At 38.6% G+C, this 15547-nt stretch overlaps 1 long non-coding RNA gene across 1 annotated transcript; it reads right to left on the bottom strand.

Annotated features, from left to right (window-relative positions):
- Positions 1-6373: 6373 nt before the first annotated feature.
- LOC138847393 (uncharacterized) lies at positions 6374-15147 on the bottom strand. The gene is made up of 3 exons (XR_011385172.2): positions 14984-15147; positions 12053-12136; positions 6374-11284 (listed from the first exon to the last, which is right to left on the bottom strand). It is a non-coding gene; the product is annotated as an uncharacterized LOC138847393 (long non-coding RNA).
- Between the last annotated feature and the right edge of the window lie 400 nt (positions 15148-15547).

The raw sequence follows: 15547 nt of genomic DNA on the forward strand, positions 1-15547 counted from the left end.
ATTTTTAAGATAAATTTTAAGAATTTATTTTTCTTTAACAATAACATAATTTTAATTTCAGATTTAAGATTTTCTTGAGACTGTAATCTTAACAAATTCTTAAAATATGAGACAAATATTTTAACAATCTATTTTGATGATCTATTCAAATGTGATTCTTGTTACAGGTTTGAATGCTCAGACTTAGAGAGTAATATATTCTACTGAAAAATTTAAAATTTTTACATAGGTTACAAGTAAGAAATGTTAATAAACTTCAAAGTAGTAAACATATTAGAACATACAGCCTAGCAAGGTTTTAGATACATTAGTTAACATATTTAGAATACATTAGCATATGGCTCTGTTATAAAGCACTTTTAAAAGAAAACAATAAATGGGGTGTGTGACTTGCCCAGTTGTTAAACTACCCCTTGTGATGCCTGCATCTGCGATCAGAGGGTCTGGGTTCAAGTCTCAGCTCTCATTGCAATTGATGCTTCCTGCAAATGTAGACTCTGGGAGGCAGCAGGGATAGCTGAAGTGCCTGGGTGGCTCCCACTGATATACAAGAACCAAATGGAGTTCTTGGCTCCTGGCTTTGATCTGTCACAGCCCTGGCTATGGCAGGCATTTGGGGAAGAAATTAGCATATGGGAGATCTCTATCTTTCTGTCTGATTGTCTGTTTGTCTCATCCTTTGTCAAATAAATTAAAATATACAAAATTTTTAAAAGAAAATAATGAAAAGAAAAACATTGACTAATTATACTACCTGATTTCAAGATTTACATTTAAGCTCTAATAATTAAGACAGTATATGAATATATTTACAGGCAAATGAAATCATCAGCACAGAAAGCCAGATTATACTTACAGTATATGGGTTGTAATTTTTTGATGAAACTGTATGAAGGAAAGCTATCACCTCATTTCAAAAAACTGAATCTATATATGTTGAATCATATACAAAATTAATTCAAAATAAATCATGAATTTAAATGCAAAAATGAAACACTTCTAGAATATAACAGAAGAAACTGAACTGAATAAAGATTTCCTAGGTAAACTAAAAATGCATGAATTATAAAAGGAAACTAAATAAATTATACTTCATTGAAATTAAAAAACTAGTACTCAGGGCCAGCAATGTGGTGTAGTAGGCTAAGCCTCTTGTGGCGCTGGCACCCCATATGGACACTGGTTCATGTCCCAGCTGCTCCTTTTCTGATCCAGTTCTTTGCCATGGCTTAGGAAAGTAGAAGATGGCCCAAGTCCTTGGGCCCCTGCACCTGCATGAGAGACCCAGAAGAAGCTCCTGGCTCCTGGCTCCTGGCTCCTGGCTCCTGGCTTTGGATCAGCCCAGCTCCAGCCATTGCTGCCATCTGCTGAGTGAATCCGGGATGAAAGACCTCTCTCTCCCTCTCTCTGTTTGTAACTCTACCTAGCAAATAAATAAATAAAATCTTTAAAAACAAAAACAAAAACAAAAAACTTGTACTCTTCTTGAAGTAACAATTTTTTTAACTTAAAAAAAAGACAAGCACAGGGAGAAAATATTTGCAAAACATATATCTGACACAACATTTGTATCCAGAGTATATTTTTAAAGTCTCAGGAGTCAATAAGAATAAAACAAAACAACCAATTTTTTTTTATAAGGCAAAGGGTTTATTGGTGGGGAAACCCAACAGACCAGAGGGAAGGGGGAAGAAAGAAAAGAGAGAAAAGGAGAGCATGAGAGAGATGGAGAGAGCAAGAGAGAGATCAAGAGACAGAGAGAGATCCAGAGAGAAAGTGAGCCATGTGTTCAGAAACAGTTCCTCTTAAAACTTTGCCGGGGTGGGAGCCAGCAAGAAAGTAAGAGCAGTGAATCCCATTAGGATAGGGGTGGAGCTGGCACAGGTGGTTGGGCCATGGGGTCACCTAGCATCCAGCCATGGCAGCGGGGGGCTGGAGCCTAGGATGATGCCTGGGGCATAGATTGCATCATAGATAAGACTGCACCATTTTACTTACCAAAATTTTTTAAAGGGAAAAACATGGGCCCAAGCTGCGGCTCAATAGGCTAATCCTCTGCCGGAGGCGCCGGCACTCCAGGTTCTAGTCCCGGTCGGGGCACCGGATTCTGTCCCAGTTGCCCCTCTTCCAGGCCAGCTCTCTGCTGTGGCCCAGGAGTGCAGTGGAGGATGGCCCAAGTGCTTGGGCCTTGCACCCCATGGGAGACCAGGAGAAGCACCTGGCTCCTGCCTTCGGATCAGCGCGATGCTGCCATTGGAGGGTGAACCAATGGCAAAAGGAAAACCTTTCTCTCCATCTCTCTCTCTCACTGTCCACTCTGCCTGTCGAAAGAAAGAAAGAAAGAAAGAAAGAAAGAAAGAAAGAAAGAAAGAAAGAAAGAAGGAAGGAAGGAAGGAAGGAAGGAAGGAAGGAAGGAAGGAAGGAAGGAAGGAAAGAAAGAAAGAAAGAAAGAAAGAAAGAAAGAAAGAAAGAAAGAAAGAAAGAAAGAAAGAAAGAAAGAAAAACATGGTGATCCTTTGGCTTACTAGTTAACACACCAGTTGTACTGCCCACTAGATTCAATTCCACAGCTTCACTCCCAGTTCCAGCTTCCTGGTAATGCACACTGTGGGATGCAGTAAGAGATGGATCAAAAGTAATTGGATCCCTGCTGCATATTTAGAAGGCCTGGATTGTTTTTCTGGCTCCCAACTTGAGATTGAGCCAACTCTAGCTGTTGCAGTTATCTGGGGAGTGAACCATCAGATGGGAGCGATCTCTCTCCCTCTCTCTCTGTCGATACATTAACTATACAACTTTTAAAGCAAAACTTAAGCACACTTTTAGAAAATGAATGAATAAATAAATAAATGGGGAAAATATTCGAAAAGATATTTTGCCAAAGAGAGGTGACAAAAAACACATGAGAAAAAACCAGTGGCGTTTCCTTCATCTCTTCATCTTCGCATTCTAATATTGAAATGTTGTTGTGTTCCTTCCACTGCAGGCTTCATGGTGACTTCCTTATTCTTGTTATTTGAATTTCAGTTCTTATTTTTCAGCATTTTTTGGAGTTGATTTTTAATTTTTTCTTCTGTTGACTTTTTATTTTGGGGGCTGTGTTTCTGTGGCTTCCTGGAGTTTCTGTCTTTTCATTGACTAGAAGGAGGTGTGACCTGGGGGCTGTGGATACTCCAGGGTGGGGCGAGTTTCCAGGGTGAGATTCCCAGCTATGCCCTGCAGCTTTTCATGTAGCCACCCAAACCCCAAAGTCTCAGCACCCGAGGCTCCCCCAGATGCTGCTGGCTCAGCCACCTCTCCGTTTCTGGTAGTTGCCCAGCCACTTCCTGGTGTACCTCTGAGACAAGGTGGGGGCTGCAGGCTGTTCCCTCCATTCCTAGCTCTGGATCACAGACAACAGTCACTGGTTTAACACCTACCTGCCACTGCTGCCGGTGCGGCATTCAGGCACCCAGTCTCAGTAGTCTTAGTAAGCATGCTCTCTCTGTCACAGCCCGAAATAAAAAATAAACCTTAAAAAGAAAACTGGACACAACATCAATACTCATTATTTGCTGAATGAGGAAACAAAGTAGTTCTATAAAATGGAATATTGCTCATCAGTAAAAAGTAGTTAACAAGTATCTTAAATTATTATGCTAGGTGATAGTCCACGCAAAAGTCCACATACTGTATGACTACCTTTATATGATGTTTGTGCAAAGCCAAACTGTATAGTGATAGAAATCAGATCAGTAGCAGCCAGAGGGTCTGGGGAAAGACTTGCCCTAGTGAGGAGGGAAGAAAATGTTTGAGGTGAAGAAAATGTTTTTTAGTGGTAGTGCTAACACACCTAGTATGATTGTCAGACTCACAGATCATAAACTTGATAAACAAACCTCTATAAACCTGACCTTTAAAACAGTGTAGGTTTTGAGTTAGAAAAAGCTGGATTGTTATCTCAACCACAGAAAATACTGACCTTGTAACCTTAGTAGAGACCCCTAACTGAAATGCTGGTGACCCTGTCTTCCAATTGGAAATAATAGTAGTACATACAAAGTATTTGGAGAAGGACTTATTTCTGAGAAAGTGTTAGCTCTTATAAAAAGAATATCTCACATACGGAGAGGAGAGGTAGAGGTAAATGGAAGTAAACAAATGTCACTCTTCTCTAATGATGCACAGGAAAAACCTATGCACCCCACACTTGGGAAGCTGAGATTATCTCACCAAATAGATTCAAATAGAAGATTCTCACAGCTTACAGAAGATAATTTAAAAAGTTTCATTGCCAACACAGGAAAAATATAAACTATAAATATACGTGTGTGTATCATATACAGTTTGTTAATTGAAGTGTGAATGCAGTAGAAAGAGGGTATGAGTAATAGGTGGCTTAAGCCAAATTTAGTTTAGTCAGATCTTAGCTCTGCCAATATACCTCAAGCTTAAATGGTATCGCTGAAGTTGTTTCAGACAAGAGCTGGTCCAAAGCATTATTCTTTTGCCAAATGGGCTGAAATTTGGTGGTAGTTGACTTCTGCATTGAAAGCCAGTATTTTTTAATGTTTTATTTATTTACAGTATCACTGAAGCCATGCATAATTTCATAGGCACTTATAAAGCTAAACCCACAATTCGTGAAGTATACTTATTATGGAAAGTAAGCAGTTTACAATGTAATTTATATTTTTGGATAGAAAAGTTGTTGGAGAGGTTGCAGTGAATTGAAGTCAGCACCACACAAGCTATTTGATTGTCTCATACAACTATTAACACTAGAGGTCTTAACCGCTTTTTGTGACTTTTTTATGGTAAATTCATTGCACGTTTGACTCTGTGATTCCATAAATCTGTCTTCCTGCTACACTCAAGTAATTACGAGCAGAGATTTTTCTTTTCCCAGAATTTAATAGCACAAGACAAATGCTAGTTATTAATCACCTGTTCCAAAAAGAGATTTGGGGTACTGATCCAGATTCTCTGTCACTCTAATCTATGCTGTTGGTTTGTTTGACTTACCATTATGCCTTGCCACCATTTTTAAATATACTTGTCCCATTCAAGAAAAAGGAGTGCACATTTTTTTTTATTTGACAGATAGAGTTAGACAATGAGAGAGAGAGAGACAGAGAGAAAGGTCTTCCTTCTGTTGGTTCACCCCCCAAATGGCCGCTATGGCCAGAACTACGCCGATCCGAAGCCAGGAGCCAGGTGCTTCCTCCTGGTCTCCACACAGGTGCAGGGCCCAAGGACCTGGGCCATCCTCCACTGCCAGCAGAGAGCTGGACTGGAAGAGAAGCAGCCTGGACAAGAACCCGGTGCCCATATAGGATGTCGGCGCCTCAGGCAGAGGATTAGCCAAGTAAGCAACAGTGCCGGCCCCAAGGAGTGCACATTTAAAGAGTGATTATTTTCATTTTTAATAATCCAAGAATTAAAATGTTTAAATAGTAGGAGCAGTCATTTGGTGCAGCAGTTAAGACATTCCTTGGGATGACCACATCTTATTTTGGAGTGCCTGGGTTTGTGTACTGGCTCTACTCCTTATTCCAGATTCCTGCTAACCCACACTCTGGTAAACAGATGAAGTTCAGGTACTTGGATATAAACGGTGAATGACATATCTCTCTCTCTCTCTCTTTCTCTCTCTCTCTCTCTCAATATTTAAATATTAAAACTACCGGGGCTGGTGCCATGGAGCAGTAGGTTAATCCTCTGCCTGCAGTGCCAGTATGGGTGCCCATTCTAGTCCCGGCTGCCCATCTTCCAGTGCAGCTCTCTGCTATGGCCTGGGAAAGCAGTAGAAGATGCCAAATGCTTGGGCCCCTGTACCGTTGTGGGTGACCCAGAAGAAGGTCCTGGCTCCTGGCTTTGGATTGCCACAGCTCTGGCTGTTGCAGCCCTCTGGGGAGTGAACCGATGGAAGGAAGACCTTTCTCTCTGTCTCTCCCTCTCACTGTGTGTAACTCTACTGCTCAAATAAATAAATAAAATTTTTTAAAAAAATACTAGAAATACCATATATGCAAACACAAATATGGGTTTATAAATTACTGTTTGATTGCAGTGAATTGAATTGAGAGCTCAGTTGCCTGTGGAGTGCCCGCTCTTGTCCATTTATCATAAACGACTTGACCTAAGGGCTTGGCAGTGATTGGTTTGAAATTCTCAGTTAAGATTTAACTGCTCATTGAAAATCAATCAAAAATGAACTCACATAGTTCTGAGATACTGATGCAATCCAACTGAGAGAAGTGATTCAAGTTATAAAATAAGCTATTGATTAATATTTTAAGTAATTTTTATTATGAAAGCAACATAACTACATTATGGAAAAATAATTACCCATAATATCATTCTAAGAGAACTATTATTGCTTAGTCATCTTTTAAGTATCAGCATATCTTTTGTACATTCTCTTACAAAATAAGATACATTTGAATTTCCACAGGAATATTTCACAAACTATGATCTAATAACCAAATTTGACCAGCAAGCTGATAATAATTTTCATGATTTAAATGGCTGGAAATCAAAAGAGTAATAATTTTTCACACCATATTAAAATTATGTGAATCTCAAGTTTCATTGTCAATAAATAAAACTTTGTTGGAACACAGCTATGCTGCTCTATCTACAAATGGCCTATGATGGTGTTTGTACTACAAACTGCAAACAGTAGGTTCCTGTGACACTTACTTTGGGCACAGAATTAAAGAGAGTGTCAAATAACTCAGTAATTACTATCAATCATATCTTTACAATATTTTAAAAAATAGTCAATCCCGAAAGAGCTCAGACAAACAACATTTAAAATTTAAAGGTAGCATGAGTACTTATTCTACTCTCTACCTCTATAACATAAACTCTTTAACTTCCACATATCAGTTTGAACATGGATTTATCTTTCTGTGAATGGCTTATTTCACTTAACCTAATGTCTTCCAGTTTTATCTACATTGCTGCAAATGATACAATTTCATTCTTTCATGGCTGAAAAAATTCTATGCATATACACACCATATTATCCATATCTACTCATCCATCAATAAATTACAAAGGGGCTGGTGTTGTTGCACAGCGGGTTAAGTCTCCACTTGTGACTTCAGTACCTCATATCCCTGTGCTAATTCAAGTCCCAGTTACTCAGCTTCTCAGCTTCCTGAATAAGCTGAGGCATATGGGAAGGCAACAGATGCTGATCCAAATGCCTGAGCCCCTTGTCACTCATGCAGGAAACCCAGATGGAGACCAAGTCCTGGCTTTGATGGGCATTTGAAGGGTAAACAAGTGGATGAAAGATTCTCTCACTCTCTCTCTCTTTCTCCATCTCTCTAATGCTCTGCATTTCAAACAAATAAATTTAAGAAAAAGACAAGTTGACTACAAATCTTTGAACTCTAATTTTTTACACAACAATTTTAAAGATTTATTTATTTATTTGATAATGAGAGTTACAGAAAGAGAAAGAGAGGCAGAGAAAGAGATAGATAGAGAGAGAGAGAGAGAGAGAGGTCTTCCATCTGCTGGTTCACTCCCCAAATGGCCACAACGGCCAGAGCTGGGTTGAGCCAAAGCCAGGAGCCAAGAGCTTCTTCCAAGTCTCCCACACAGGTATGGGGGCCCAAGCACTTGGGCCATCTTCCACTGCATTCCCAGGCCATAGCAGAGAGCTGGATTGGAAATGGAGCAGTCGGGACACTAACTGGTGATCATATGGGATGCTGGCCCTGCAGGTTGTGGCTTTACCCGGTACTCCACAGTGTTGGCCCCTACAACAATGTTACAAGTAATTTGTCTCTTACCATCATTAAGGAATGGTGAACTAACAGTTTTTCATACTTGTTTGAAGAAACTTTTGACACCAGTTTGTTGGGAGTCTTTTATTATTGCTGACAATCTTGAAAAAATGTTTCCTGTAAATTCTCCATCTTTTAGGAGTCATGCTTTATAAAGACTATGTCCCCTAATAAGGATATCATATGTTCATTTTCTGTGAAAAGCTACAGTTTACCAGCTTTTCTAAATGTTGGAATAAGGACAGCTGACATTTTTACTGTTATTGATAAGTGTCTATAGCTTAACAAAATATCAAATATTGACTTATTGAGGCCAACATTATGGTGTAGCGGGTTAAGCCGCCACCAATACACTGGCATCCCAAATGAGTGCCAGTTAATGTCCTGGCTTCTCCACTTCAATCCAGCTCCCTGCTAATGCACCTGGGAAAGCAGCAGAAGATGGTCCAAGTGCTTGGTCCCCTGACACCCATGTGGGACACTGGTATGAAGCTCCTGGCTCCTGGGGAGTGAATCAGTGGGTGATGATCTCTCTCTCTGTAGCTTCCCTTTCTGTAACTCTGCCTTCCAAATAAATAAATAAATCTTTAAAAAATAAATGTCAGGCCGCCGTCGCGGCTCACTAGACTAATCCTCCGCCTTGCGGTGCCGGCACACCGGGTTCTAGTCCCAGTCGGGGCGCCGGATTCTGTCCCGGTTGCCCCTCTTCCAGGCCAGCTCTCTGCTGTGGCCCGAGAGTACAGTGGAGGATGGCCCAAGTGCTTGGGCCCTGCACCCCACGGGAGACCAGGAGAAGCACCTGGCTCCTGCCTTCGGATCAGCGCGGTGCGCCAGCAGCAGCGCACCGGCAGTGGCGGCCATTGGAGGGTGAACCAACGGCAAAGGAAGACCTTTCTCTCTGTCTCTCTCTCTCTCTCTCACTGTCCACTCTGCCTGTAGAAAAAAAAATAAAAATAAAAATAAATAAAAAATAAATGTCCACTTACTAAATCTTAAAGAGGTATATTAGCTATTGTGTTGTGCAAAATCATTTTGTAACAGAAATGTAATCTTTTAAATATACAAAATTACTATGTGATATCTGTCATAAAATTTTTGTTTTAATCAATATGTTTGGTTACACAGATTTGCAGTAGATTGAGAAAAGGAAAATTTTTATCATTATTATATTACCACTATATTATCAACTAAAATGCTATTTCAGCAACTTATGATAAGTACTGTTTTAAATTTATTTGTAATTTTAAAGTTGCTTTTCAGATGTTCCCACTTGCAGGATTTATAAACATCTGAAATTGCATTCTAATCATTCAATTCAAATACCTAGAATGACTACATCAAGCAGTATCTTACAGAACTTCAACCTGTTATAGCTGTCAGCAGCACTTCAGCCCTTACTAAAAGAAACTACTTGAGGAACTTCAGAATTTAAACTCTACAAAACTTTGAATAATATGTTTAACATTGTAAAACTACTCAAATGCATAACATATGCTATCTGAAAAGCATGGCATCTTTTAAAAAAATGCTTTTAGGGGCTGGCACTGGAGCGTAGTAGGTTCAGCCTTTGCCTTCTGCACTGGCATCCCATATGGATGCCATTTCCTGTCCCAGTTTCTCCTCTTCCAACCCAGCTCTCTGCTATGGCCTGGGAAAGCAGTAGAAGATGATCCAAGTACTTGGTCCCCTGCACCCACATGGGAACCCAGAGGAAGCTCTTGGCTCCTATCTTCCAATCTGCCCAGATCTGGCCGTTGTGGCCATTTGGGGAGTGAACCAGCAGATGGAAGACCTTTCTCTTTGTTTCTCTGTCTGTCTATAACTCTACTTCTCCAATGAATAAATAATACAATCTTTAACAGATACATTTATTTAAAGGCAGAGAGACAGACAGACACACACAACCGCACACACATACAGGCAAAGAGAGATTTTTCCATCCAATCATTTACTCGTCAAATGCCTGGTACACCCGTGTCTGGGCCAGGCAGAAGCCAGCAGCCCAGAACTCAATCCTGGTATTCCATGTGGGTAGCAGGGACCCAACTACTTGAGCCATTGCTTCAGCCTCCTGTGGTGCACATTAGTGGGAAGTCGAAATTAAAATGGTGCCAGGACTTGAACTCAGGCACTCTTATATGGGAATCAGGCTTTACAAGTGGTGGCATCTTAACTCTTGTGCCAAACATCCTCACCTATTACACATCATTGTTATGTGGAATGATTATTAAGTGGTTCACCACTTTGTTGTATGCGTTCAAAGAAGTACACAGAGTACTCCATTGATAAATATTTGTTGAGTAAATGAGCTCAGTGGATTGAGCAGACACTGATGAAACTACTAACATAGACCTTGACATAGTTTCATTAAGCATTTTAAAACTGTCTGCATTGCAGTTTGAGTCTACATTAGAAACATTCAGGTAAATAGATATACAGTTGAATAAAGAAGTAAATAATAACTCTGTAAAGAAAGGTTATACCTAAAATAATTGAAAGAAAAAGTTTTAAAGGCCTTATGTCTAAGGAAGAATCTCTGTCATTTCGATGAAAGTTGTGTTCATGGTACAATTTAAAGTGAAACATTTTAAGAAACAAATAAATGCCCATTTGAGGGCCATCACTCCATTAGAATGCCGTTTGGATGTAGGCTTGCTCAATGGTTAATATTAAGAGATTGAAAGGTGTTCATGTGTAATGTCTTCTCCCTGTCAAAGTCTAAAAGCAGTCTCATTAGCAATTCCCACAGCCAAAGGACAGACCAACAATTAATGAGTCATCAGTAACGGAATAGCAGCATACAAATGCGGGAGAATGAATGCATTTAAATTAACTCTACCTACACCATTAAATATAGTTTCTCTTAGGTCATAGTCATGACAAACACCTGAAATACAAAGAATTTATTTCAAAAAACAAATGGGATGTTACATTTAATCAAAGTGGTAAAAATCAACAATTAAAACTAAGCACTCATCTTGGGGTACAGGGATGTGAGTTTTGTCTCCGTTTTGTCAGTAACTAGCCGTGTGGCTATGGTTAAGTCACTTAAGCTTCTTGGCCCTTAACTTTTTCATCTCTGAAATGGAAGCGATTACAGAGGGCTTGGAAGATGCTAGACTCTTCAGAGTCTGGGAGTGTGCAGGAGCCTCGTGAACACTGCAATGAGAAAAGTCAGCCATCAAACGTTGGCATGCAAGAAAGGTGGTGGAGGGTCCACAAGCCTCACAGAGGCTCAGGCCCTGAGGCAGTCTCCTTCTACTGTACAACTTGCCAGCTCAATTCTTCTGCTTCTCCCGATGTATATCCACAGGACACTGCAATCACTTGCCAGTTGGTGTGCATTTGCTCGGAGTAATCATTTTCCATCCAGCTATTGAGAGTGTGGTCCCAGGACGTGGCAGCCTTTCAGCTGAAGGCAGGAGTCAGTGTCAGAATTCTTTAGGAAGATTGCAAACTGCTTTTAGTTCACATGGTGTGCGTCTAGATGTCTAAGATTCCTTTTAATGGGAAAAAGAAAAACAGATTTTTAATAGAAGGAGAACTTGGATGTTTCCTAAAGCAACACTCAAAGCAATTAAATGGCACTTTTTAAGCAACATGATCTTTTTCACTCTCACAATCCCTTCGCCTCAAGTAAAAACCAAAAGACCTTTGAAAAATGATGATTTTTTATGCTTAATATATCATCTTTTCATGTTTCTGCTGTTGTATGCTTTTGAGCTGTCTAACAACTATAGCTATATAGCTAGCAGAAGGGCAGACTTAGCTTATATTCTGTGAAGAGGTGACTACCTGAAGTGTGAGAATGAAAGAAAAAAAATAAGGATACTATGAAAGGTTTTACTACAGAGAATATGGGGCCAAGACCTTCATCTAACCCTGGAAACACATTATTCTTAATAATGCATGCCGTTATCTTTTTTTCTTGGTCGACTTTAAGTAGTGAGCTTACGAAAATTGATAATATTTTACAGAAACAGATTTTTTTTTAAAAAAAGCATAGTTCTATTTCCTGTATCTTTCACAGTTCTTTAATTTGAAACATATCACTTTTATCTCGTCTTGCTTTAACACCAGATTTGGTTTAATTAAATTTATGTCAAATGAACACATGAAACGAAAAGAAAATCAGAAAGCCTGCAGTTGCCCATTAGTGAGTCAGTGACTGCAGTGAAAGGCTTTTGAAGCCTGGCTTACTGCCAGGACAAGCTCGCAATGATGCTCGGAGACACCCATGATGCTTTGAAGGGAAGGACTTAGCTGACCCGAGCCTGCTCAATGGAATCAGTCAAAATCCTCGTGGGCAGGATGTAAAATCTATAATAAGTCTTCTGTCTTCCACCATTTACCTGTCAAAGGGAAAGAGCAGGAGGTATAAAACTGCAATCCATATGGAAAATTAATTGTACTCATCCATCTATTATTGTTGTTGTTGATTATGTAAGTGATTTTTGTTTGCTTTGATAGCAACATGACAAGCTTTTTGAAAGGCAGTGCCAAACTGTCAATCCTTGGAGCTACTCTATCAAAACAGTATTTCAGTTAGGGGCTCCTAATTGAAATACCTTTCAATTAGGCAAATAATATATACTGTTAGAGGATATAAAATCATAACTTTTAGAAGCTAATATTTAGAGCTTTGGAAATGTGTCACTGTTTAAACTCCTAAGTTTAAAAATAATTGAAACCCCAAGTGTGTTTACATTCCTGGTAGGACGCAAAGTAAAATACTATGCCTCGTATTGTTTCTGATACCACTTGGTTTTTTTTGTTCTTAATACATCCAGCTTCAGCACCGCCATGTAAAATATATTGAATGACTCTACCAATCAAACGCAATGTTTTTTATTCTGTTTCTGCGTTCAGCCAACATTTTCTTAAAAGGTATATATGACTATGCTTATTCCTTTTCTTTATTGGGATCTGAACTACAGGTTTAACTGAATTTTATATTTTCATACTTTAGGAACTAAAGCCTTTACACAAACTTTCACAATAAAATAAATGAATCATCACGTAGCAGCAGGGTGCACTGATGTTAGTAAAACAGAGTATTTAACTGCAAGTATGGTGAACATCCAGAAATATCAAAGTGGCTAAGGAAAGCAAGAGAGAGCTTTCCGTCTTTCCTTTCTTTTTCTTTTTGAGTCCTGTTTGAAAATAATTCAAAGAAAGATCTAAATGCTCCCAAAGTCAAATCAATATTATCTGAGATGCTTCAACATTCCAGCAATGCCAAGAGTTATCAATGCATTTGCTCAATTTCTAATTTACTCAGTTTTGCTGATCTTTTACACTAGCATTATTTTCCACATACATATGCCTTGATTTTCTTCAGTGAATTCATAACTGAAAACAAAAGTAAAGCAATTAAGAACTGCAAAATTTGAGTGACCATGCTTATTCCTTCTGAACTAAGTTTCATTCACTGAGCCAATGTGTCTTTCTGTGTTACAATGTGTGATTCTGCCCTTTCACTACGTTAAGAGTTGCCTCCAGTAGAATGCAAGTTTAAGGGAAAAGATTTCTATCCAGAGCTAAATAGGAGACATCATTTCTTGGCCAATAACGAAGCCCTTGGTTTTGTGGAATTTGTGAAATATGTTCAGCTGGCTTCTGCCACTTGCCTATAGTAGACTTTTCATTTTCTTGAGATCAAATAAGATATTAAAAGATGCAGTGTTTTTAAATTCCACAGGATGTAGTACAATCCTAGTAATATAATAAAAAAAGATAAGCTTAATTTGCATTCACGTTACCTTTGATGAGGTTAAAAATGTAAGTTTATATCCAATAATTCATTCCTTAAAAATCATTTCATTCTGTTTTTGTTGTCAATATGCACCGAACATTTTAGATATTTTATAACATAAACATGTTTCTTTAGATTCAATTATAAATAAAAAGGAAGAATTGCATATTTATGTAATAGTTTTTCAATTATTCCATTTAATTCAAAATCCTCAGTGCCACAAGTATTTTTCTTTAAGGAAATTGAGTCAGCTCCCTCAAATATTTTGCTAGGTATTTAGAAATTTACTGTATTTGTGAACATGGTAAGCACTAGCCTTGCTTGCTTATCATTTATTGTGTTAAGGTATTACTATATGTCTGTTTTGGTTATTTCTGGAGATTCTTACAAAGTGCTAGAGGAGAAGAAAAGAAAGCACTGAAAACTATCCCTGCAACTGCTCAGAACTATTCGTTCCCTCCTGCACATTGTTTGACCAGTAAGATCTTTTCAAACCAGGATATATAATAAATAGTATTCAGGCAAATTTCCACTTTTTTTTTCCTTTTTTGAATTATTCTAGTAATTGTGTATTGCGGTTTTTTCTTCCTGGCACTACCGACCTGACCTCTTTATTACACATTTTCAAACAAAATTGCCAGGAGTATCTGAAAGACTGTACTTCAGGGAAAAATTTTTGAAATAGCACTCAGGGCCAAGCTTTAGCTAACATTGGGAGCAATAAGAAATGAATCAGAATTGTAACAGAATGCTGAGAGCACCCTTTCACTGGCATCAGAGACACATTGCATGGAGTCAACATTTTGCTGGAAGTTGCTCTCTCTGACTTTCTTATTGCTTGTAATAGTCACAAAAAAGACATTGGGGACAAGCCTGTGCCAAGTAGAGTAGTCTTGGATTTACCTAGAATCACAAACGAAAGAAAAAAAATGATTCTGAGAAACATCTCAGTTCAATTCTCTGTATTTGACTATAGAAGTGAAAAAATGTAGGGTGAAGCCCGGCTCCACTCACTGGCAGTGGAGTTTGAAGTACAGGAAAATTGTTCCTGAGCAAACTCCAATTTGTAGCCACCTGTTCACGCTCTGCTCTCAGTTTGATCCATTGCACGGTGGTCTAAAAGTGTTTGTTGCATAGCATGCAAATCCTCAGGTCGTGTGTTTTCTGATTTCCTCAATTGCTTAACGTGGAAGGATGAAATAACAAGAAAGAGAGGAATAATCCTTTTAAAAATGATCCAAGAAGACATTTTACCCACATGCTGATGTCAACAGTAAGAGTTTTTGTCTGAAATGGCTAGCTCGAAGTAGTGATTAATACAAAAGCCCTGATTTGAAGATTATGTCAAGGCCTAGCAAATTGCCTTCAGATAACTTGCAAAGGAAAGGAAATTGCTCACGACTTCCGTTTCTGTATTTATAGTCACACAATAAAGCAAACTTACCAACAAATGGATATGCAGCTATCAGAGCACTGGGGAAGCCAAGTTTATTGAGCTTTTTTGTTGTTATTATTGTTGTTGCATACCAACCAATGGCATCCCTAATTTTAGAAAGAAACAAGTGCAAATAAACCTCCTCATTGCAGGCATCTTTTCAGTAAAGGACTCTTGAAAAACTGAAAATTATATTGACTGTTTCTTGTATCATCTCCCAAATAAATTATATAATATGTATCTGTATGCACACACATAAATATCTATACATACATGTGTGTATACACTTTTTAGCATAAAATGATGCCAGTGAGAATAGATGGTTAAAGGTAAGAAAAAACATCTTAAATATGAGGTTAAGGATATGATTATTCCTCACACAAAATACAAAACATTTAAATGGAGCAAGGTCTTCTATTTATACAATTTAAACTAGAATGAAAGCATTTTTACTCAACTTGAATATATTTTTTCCTAACTACAACCACCCACAGGAGAGCTCGTGTCACTTTTGTTTTTCAGAACAATAGCTTGTTTTATCTGTTGTTAACATTAGAATGTAAAATGCTTGCA

The sequence above is a fragment of the Oryctolagus cuniculus genome, chromosome 1 (assembly GCF_051225735.1).
Source record: "Oryctolagus cuniculus isolate XC-2025 breed Fujian yellow rabbit chromosome 1, ASM5122573v1, whole genome shotgun sequence".
In the NCBI taxonomy this organism is placed as follows: Eukaryota; Metazoa; Chordata; class Mammalia; order Lagomorpha; family Leporidae; genus Oryctolagus; species Oryctolagus cuniculus.